The sequence below is a fragment of the Jaculus jaculus genome, chromosome 18, assembly GCF_020740685.1.
Source record: "Jaculus jaculus isolate mJacJac1 chromosome 18, mJacJac1.mat.Y.cur, whole genome shotgun sequence".
Taxonomy (NCBI): Eukaryota; Metazoa; Chordata; class Mammalia; order Rodentia; family Dipodidae; genus Jaculus; species Jaculus jaculus.
Window position 1 is genome coordinate 7,223,132 of NC_059119.1, and position 7,044 is coordinate 7,230,175.

The window sequence follows — 7,044 nt, forward strand, 5'->3', positions numbered from 1 at the left end:
GGAGTTTTCATCAGATTCTCAAAGTAGTCCTTAAGCCAAAAAGGAAAAAGTGTTCAACAGAGAAGCCAGGTAAAAGAGCTCCCAAAGAGAAAGAGAAGCCATTGTGAGAAGAAAGAAGGATGAATGAATGGTTAGGATAGCCTGGAGTGTCATAAGTCTCATAAAAGCCCGGGAGGCACAGAGGTTTGGTGTCTCTCCAGAGGACCCCTCTCACTTTCAAGAAGTAAGGGACCATCACCCGTACATTCCACATAGGGGAATAATGGTGCCAAAGTACCAAGAGTTGAAGTTCTGCCTGGAACAGATTTCCATATTCACCCAACTTGCTTACTTCCGTTGTTCTTCTGTCTGGAACAATTCCATATCCACCAGGTGTTTTATCTTCATTAAACACTCGATGCAGTTGTTTTCCCTTTGCATAATCTCATCCCTACTCCCGATGTCTGACATTATTCCTTTACCCAGATTTACTTATCGCCTAGAACATAGTGTGTGCCAAGATATTTGTTGATTTGTGCACTCTAGTCATATTTGTTTACATTCACATTCTAGCTCCCTGGACAGAATGACAGGTCCATGGGAACAGGCAGACTAGTTCATGAGCTGTAGCCCTGGCTCCCAGGACTGTTCCAGACTCAAAGTACGTATTGAAAGGATGAGTAAAAGAAACGCCTTCCTTGCATTCTTATTCCTATTTCAGTGCTAATTGATTTCTCTCCTTCTTGTAAAGGCAGCATAGCATGAAAATTAAACACTCAGCACTTGGTGTCAAATAACTTGGATTGAATCCCAGCTTTGCCTTGAATATCCCTTTACTGATGATGGTTAGCGATAAGTGATAAGAGTAGGTTTTCTTATCTTGAGAGCCATGGAAACAGCCTAATCTCTTCGGCCTGACTGGGTAAAGATGGAGGGACTGATGCTGGGTTAGGATGGACTTAGGACCCACGTCTAGCTCTGTCTCATTCGTTGAGAAGCCTTGGGCCAGTTACTTGACTTCTCTTGCCTTAGTTCATTTATATTTCAAATAGCACCTCTTTAATGGTCTCTGAAAGATAATGTGCTAATTTAACACAGTGTCTAAAGCATTAGTCAGAGCTTAGAAAAGGCTAGCATTTGTCTCATGTTGTAATGGTTAGTCTCTGGTTGTCAAGTTAACAAGCTTCAGAATCACCGTGGCAGCAAATCCTTCTAGGTCACCTTCCCTGTGGTGGGCACCATTCCATGGGTTGGGTTCCTGGACCGTATAAGAAGGAGGAAGCCAGCTGAGCATTCCCCATTCACTGTGCTCTCTACTTCCTGCTGATGTGATGTCAGCTTCCTCTTCCTGCCATGCTTTCCTCCCCAGGAAACTGTAAGCCACAACAAATAATCCCTTTCCTTCCTTAAACGGCTTCTAGTCAGGTGTTTTGGCCCAATAGAGAGAACGTAGTGGATACAGATCTCTCTCTCGCACTATCATTTCTGTGTATTTCTTTAACGGTTAAATGTTACCAGGGAGCTGTTTCTGGCCACTCTAGTACTTGTCTTGGCTATAGAATTTATGTTACATCTGATCCATACCTTATCTGTGTCGATCCCTGTGTGCATGGAACAGTGAGATTTTCTCCCATATGTTAAGTTTCCTGAAAGCTTGCATTTTTAATCCTAGGGCACAGCCCAGCACTGGGCAGGTATGCCCCTTGGTTCATACCGACTCATTGGAGTTGGGAGCCTTGTCCATGGTCTCATTATCTTTTCTCATCCATTTTTCTGGGGAAGGAGAGGTTATGCTAGCTCTCAGGATTGTGCAAGGCTTGAAGGGGAGACTGAGTAGCTGGAAGAACGCCTTCCTTGCACTCCTATTCCTATTTCGGTGCTAACTGACTTTTCTCCTTCTTATAAGTGGACTTCAGCGCGCTCCGTTCCTCCCCAGGCCTCAGAAATGGGCTCTGTGCACAGAAAGAGCAGCGAGTCTGATGACTTTTGAGTCTCCCCAGCAGTCACTGCCATCCCGTGATAAAGTATTTTTATGTATTTATTTGAGAGGTAAGAGAGAGAGAGAAAGAGAGACCGAGAAAGAGGGACAGAAAGAGAGAAAATATAGGTGCATTAACGCCTCTTGCCGAGGCAGACAAACTCCAGACACATGTGCCACTTTGTGCATCTGGTTAATGCAGAATCGAACCTGGGAGGGCAGGTTTTGCAAACAAGTGCCTTTAGTACTGAGCCATCTCCCCAGCTCAGCCTTGATAATATTTAATTGCTACTGACAGATAAGGATTGGGATGAGATATAGATATAGACACATCCATCTACAGCTAGATACAGATGAGCCAATGAACGCCTCTTTGCTAAAACCTCACACAAAGAAATACCTAGCCTGGACCCAGGCCTGTGAGATGGCTCTGGAATACACAGCTCATTTCTGCTGTCTTTCTAGAAGGAGGAATGGTATACTAATTTTGGCTGAAGCCTGACTTCTTTCTTCCTTGAGTTTTTGATGTATGAAATAAAAACCATAGACTTGTGTAAACTTGTAGGAGGCCTGGTAGATTTCTACCAATCACCTTTGGCAGTAGAATGAGAGAGCTCAACTCTTAACCATCAACTTGGAGTCTTGTTGCTGGTCTATGTGGGTGGCTACTGTCACTTTTCCTTTATAACAAATAAATATGAAATAAATCAACCATTAGAGATATCTATGTGGAAATCCCACAGGGGCTCAAGGTTTTGCTGGGAGCAGTTGCCCAAAAACTTCAGTTCTTTAGATCTATGATCAAATGTCTCTCACACACACACATATAGTATCTTTATGACTTCATGAGAGAGAGAGAGAGAAAGAGAGAGAGAGAGAGAGAGAGAGACAGAGAGAGACAGAGAGAGAATGGGCATGCCAGGGCCTCTTGCCACTGCAGACAACCTCCAGACACATGTACCACTTTGTGCATCTGGCTTTCTGTCGGTACTGGGCTGGCTGGCTTTGCAAGCAAGTGCCTTTGACCACTGTGCAATCTCTCCAGCCCAGGTGTCACATCTTTTGTCAGCTGTCTGACATCTACCAAGGGAGCCATTTCCCCTGTTACACACACACTCATTGCTCCGCAGCTTTTTATCAACCCTGCAGCTTGAACATAGCTACAGGTCTGTGTGATTATCTGCCCGACTGTGTATTTTCTCCCCTGCACTACAGGTGACGCTGTGTGAGGGAGGTTGTTATTTTCCAACACTGTCTGGCTCGTGGTAGTGGCTCATGATGGTTTTATTCCGTAGCAAAATAGTGAAGAGAAACACTCTTGGTTGGAAAAGAAACAGGAGAAAACATGATTCTTTTTTAAAAATAATTTTATATTTATTTGCAGAGAGAGAGAATGGTAGGCCAGGGTCTCAGGCCACTGCAGAGGAACTCCAGAAGCATGTACCACTTTGTACATCTGGCTTTACATGGGTACTGGGGAATCAAACCAGGGTCACTAGGTTTTGCAGCCAAGCATCTTAACTGCTGAGCCATCTATCCAGCCCAATTCTTTTTAAGCTGGGAATGGCCAAGTAGTTTCCTCTGTGCTTCTTTGGAGGGCCTGTTTTCTCATTTATAATCAGGAAGATAGGCCAGCAGAAACTACTGAATGCAGCTGGGCTGAGACTCAGGGAAACGATGTCTTGCTGACACATGTCTGTAAGCTCTTGGTAATGCTTAAGTCTTCCATCAAACCTTATCAATAGCGTCTGATGAGAGGACTAGTGATGTAGATAAAAGCAGGGAAGGAGCCAGAGGGCAATTCCAGAACGTGAAGGGAATCGTGTTGCTCTTCCTTTGTGGGGCTGTGTCCAGATCAGCACCACACAGAACCCACGCCAAGTGACCACAAACACCTTGGGGTCCTGGAGAAATAGGTCTCTCCTGATCTCAGTGAGCCCCTCTGAGGCCCACCCATCCTGGAATTTTCTCCCCATCACTTTCCTTCCTCATGTGTGTCTTCTCAGTTGCAAACTTTCCGTTCCTCAGCCGCTCCCTGGAGGCCCAGCGTTCCTGGCTAGCTCCAAGTCTCTTTGACATTTTGAATGTTTCCTTTCCTGACCCTGGAGGACCCCAGAGGTCTCTTGTGAGTGTGACTGAAGCTCTTTAGATGGCTTAGTGTGAAGCAGGTTCCTCCAGAAAAAACAGAAAAAAACCACCTGCATTTTGCTGATGTTGGCCCAATCCTAACATAATTGGCAAATCATTCTATCTCTATACTCTGCCCACCTGTCAGAGGTTAAGTACTTCGGGTTGCATTTCCACGGTCATGTTTCAGGATGTTAGCACTTAACTCATTCATCAATCCATGCTTAGAAGATATCACCATCTATCAGGACTGTTTAATTGGTTATTAGTAACAAAAACCAGACATGGGCTCTCTCCTTGTTGAGTTTGCTGTGTAGTGAGGAGTTCACTACTACTGTTGTTATAATAATAATTATTATTATTTAAACATTTTATTTTTTAATAATAATAACCATTATTATTTAAACATTTTATTTTTTATTTGCAAAAAGATAGAAAGATAGATAGATAGATAGAGAGAGAGAGAGAGAGAATGAGAGAAAGAATGGGATCTCTTGCCACTGCAAATGAACTCCAGACACATGTGCCACTTTGTGCATCTGGCTTTAAGTGGGTCCTGGGGCATTGAACCCAGGCTGTCACACTTTACAAGTCGGTGCCTTTAACCACTGAACAATCTCCCTAGTCCTGAGTTAGCTATTATTGAAGTAATCAACAAGTACAAAATTTGTATGTGAGGGCTGGAGAGATGGTTGAGTCTAAGGACACAGGTTTGATTTCCCAGAACCCATGTAAGTCACATGGACAAAGTGGTGCATGTGTCTGGAGTTCATTTTCAGTGGTTGGGGGGTCCTGGTGTGCCTATTCTCTCTCTCTCTCTCTTCCTCTTCCCTCTCTCTCCTCTCCCCTCTCCTTCTCAAATAAATAAGTAAATAAAATTATTTTTAAAAATTTGTATGTGAAATAATTCTATCCAAGAAAAGCTTACAGTATTATGAAAACATATGGTCAAAACTGGCATTGTTTTCCTTTTAGGGGTCAGGCAATAAGTATTTCTTGTTTTGTAGGCCAAGTAATCTTTTTTTGTTATTTTTACTTATTTGAGAGCAAAAGACAGAGAAAGAAGGAGAGAGAGAGAGAGAGAAAGAGAGAGAGAATGGGTGTGCCAGGGTCTCCAGTCACTGCAAACGAACTCCAGATGCATATGCCACCTTGTGCATCTGGATTATATGGGTACTGGGGATTCAAACCTGGGTGCTTAGATTTCACAGAAAAGCACCTGAACCATTAAGCCATCTCTACAGCATTTTCAACTTTTTCTTTCTTTCTTTCTTTCTTTTTTTTCTAGGTAGGGTCTCACTCTGGCCCAGGGTGACCTGGAATTCACTATGGAATCTCAGGGTGGCCTTGAGCTCATGGCGATTCTCCTACCTCAGCCTTCCAAGTGCTGGGATTAAAGGTGTGCACCACCACACCCGGCTTCTTTTCAACTTTTTAAAATGCTGAAAACACTACTATCTTGGGGAAGCTATATGTAAAGCACAGTAAATGGACTTGGCTAAAGTTTGCCAACTATGGCTCTAGAGGGCTAGGGAAAAGGCCTTCTTGCCAGAGAGCTGTTTGGCGGGGCACAGCGTGTGCGCCTTTAGTCCCAGCACTTGGGGGGCTGCCTCGGAGGGATTGCTGTGAGCGTGAGGCTCGCCTGGGGCTACAGAGTAAGTTCCAGGTCAGTCTGGGTTAGAGTGAGACTCTACCTTGACAAAAGAGGAGGGATTTCTGATGAGAGATCTACATCCAGGAACGACAGCTGCGCGCTGGAGAAGCGGCCCCGCGCTGGCGAACATGGTGGAGGTTCACGGCCGAGACCCACGCCCGTGTGGCCACCGCGTTTGAAGCCGAACACAATCCAGGTCTGTGCTAATTTCAGAGAAGCCTGGTCTGCTTACAGACTGGGCGGTGTTCCCAGAGTGAAGGAAACTGGTTTGACGTGGGTTAAGTCGCTGTGTCCTAAGTTAGCTGTCCACGCACGTTCTGCGGCTGGTCAGGGCGTGCGTCCTGGAGCAGGGCCAGGGTGCGTTCAGCATCTCACGCCGCGCAGGGGCTGCAGAGGCCGCGGCGCCCTTCGGTGCGGGTGTTGCTGAGCATTTGCGTCTCTTTACTGTGGGATCTTCTAGGCTGGGGTTTGGCACTGTTCTTGATGCGGCTCACGTGTGGACTTGCCAGGGGGGCAGAAGGACGCCTGGCACGGCTCCCGCGGGCCCTGCCTGCCAGGCGAGAGGCTGAGCGTAGCTTGCCAGACCCTCAGTGGGGAAAACAGTAACCGGGTGTTCAGCGGATGATGACATCAGGCTACTCTGGAGAGCTGTGAGAGCCTATTGATTATCACTTCATAAAACGCTTATTTGAAAACTCCTCCGGTACCTGAGAGCGCCCGCCAGGCCCTGCGCTGCAGAGGTGGATTCTCCCACAGAAGCGCCAGTGAAAAGTGGAGAACATTTTCTTATCTTCGAATGTCCTCAACTGTCTGCCCGCCTGGAACTGGTTTAATCTGATGTTTATACAGCAGGCTGTATTTTCCACTGTCCTATGCGTGTACCCACCCGAAATATACATATGATTTAGTTAGGATTGCTTTTTTGAATGGAGTACCTTTTTCCTAATTTTAAAATCTCTGCCTTCCTATGACCGGAGGAGATGTTGATCAGCACTTTTTTGATGGACTTTTGTATTTTTTTTTTTTTTAAAGCTATGTCCATTGTGTGGTGTAGGAGCGCTTCTCCGTGGCAGGTGCATTTAGGCTGCCAGGGAAGGTGCCCTGAGGATGCGTTCCTGGGAAGCCCGTTGACTAGCAGGAAATGGAGAATTCCAGGGAAGACCATAGGCTGCCATCAAGCATCTCAGCCTACTCTGTGGTGCTCTTAGGTTTGCCTCTTTTTTTTTTTTTTTTTAATTGCCACACCTCAGCCTTGGATATGCAACTGTCCCTTGTGCTGGGCTGCTGCGAGATTGAGACATGATTT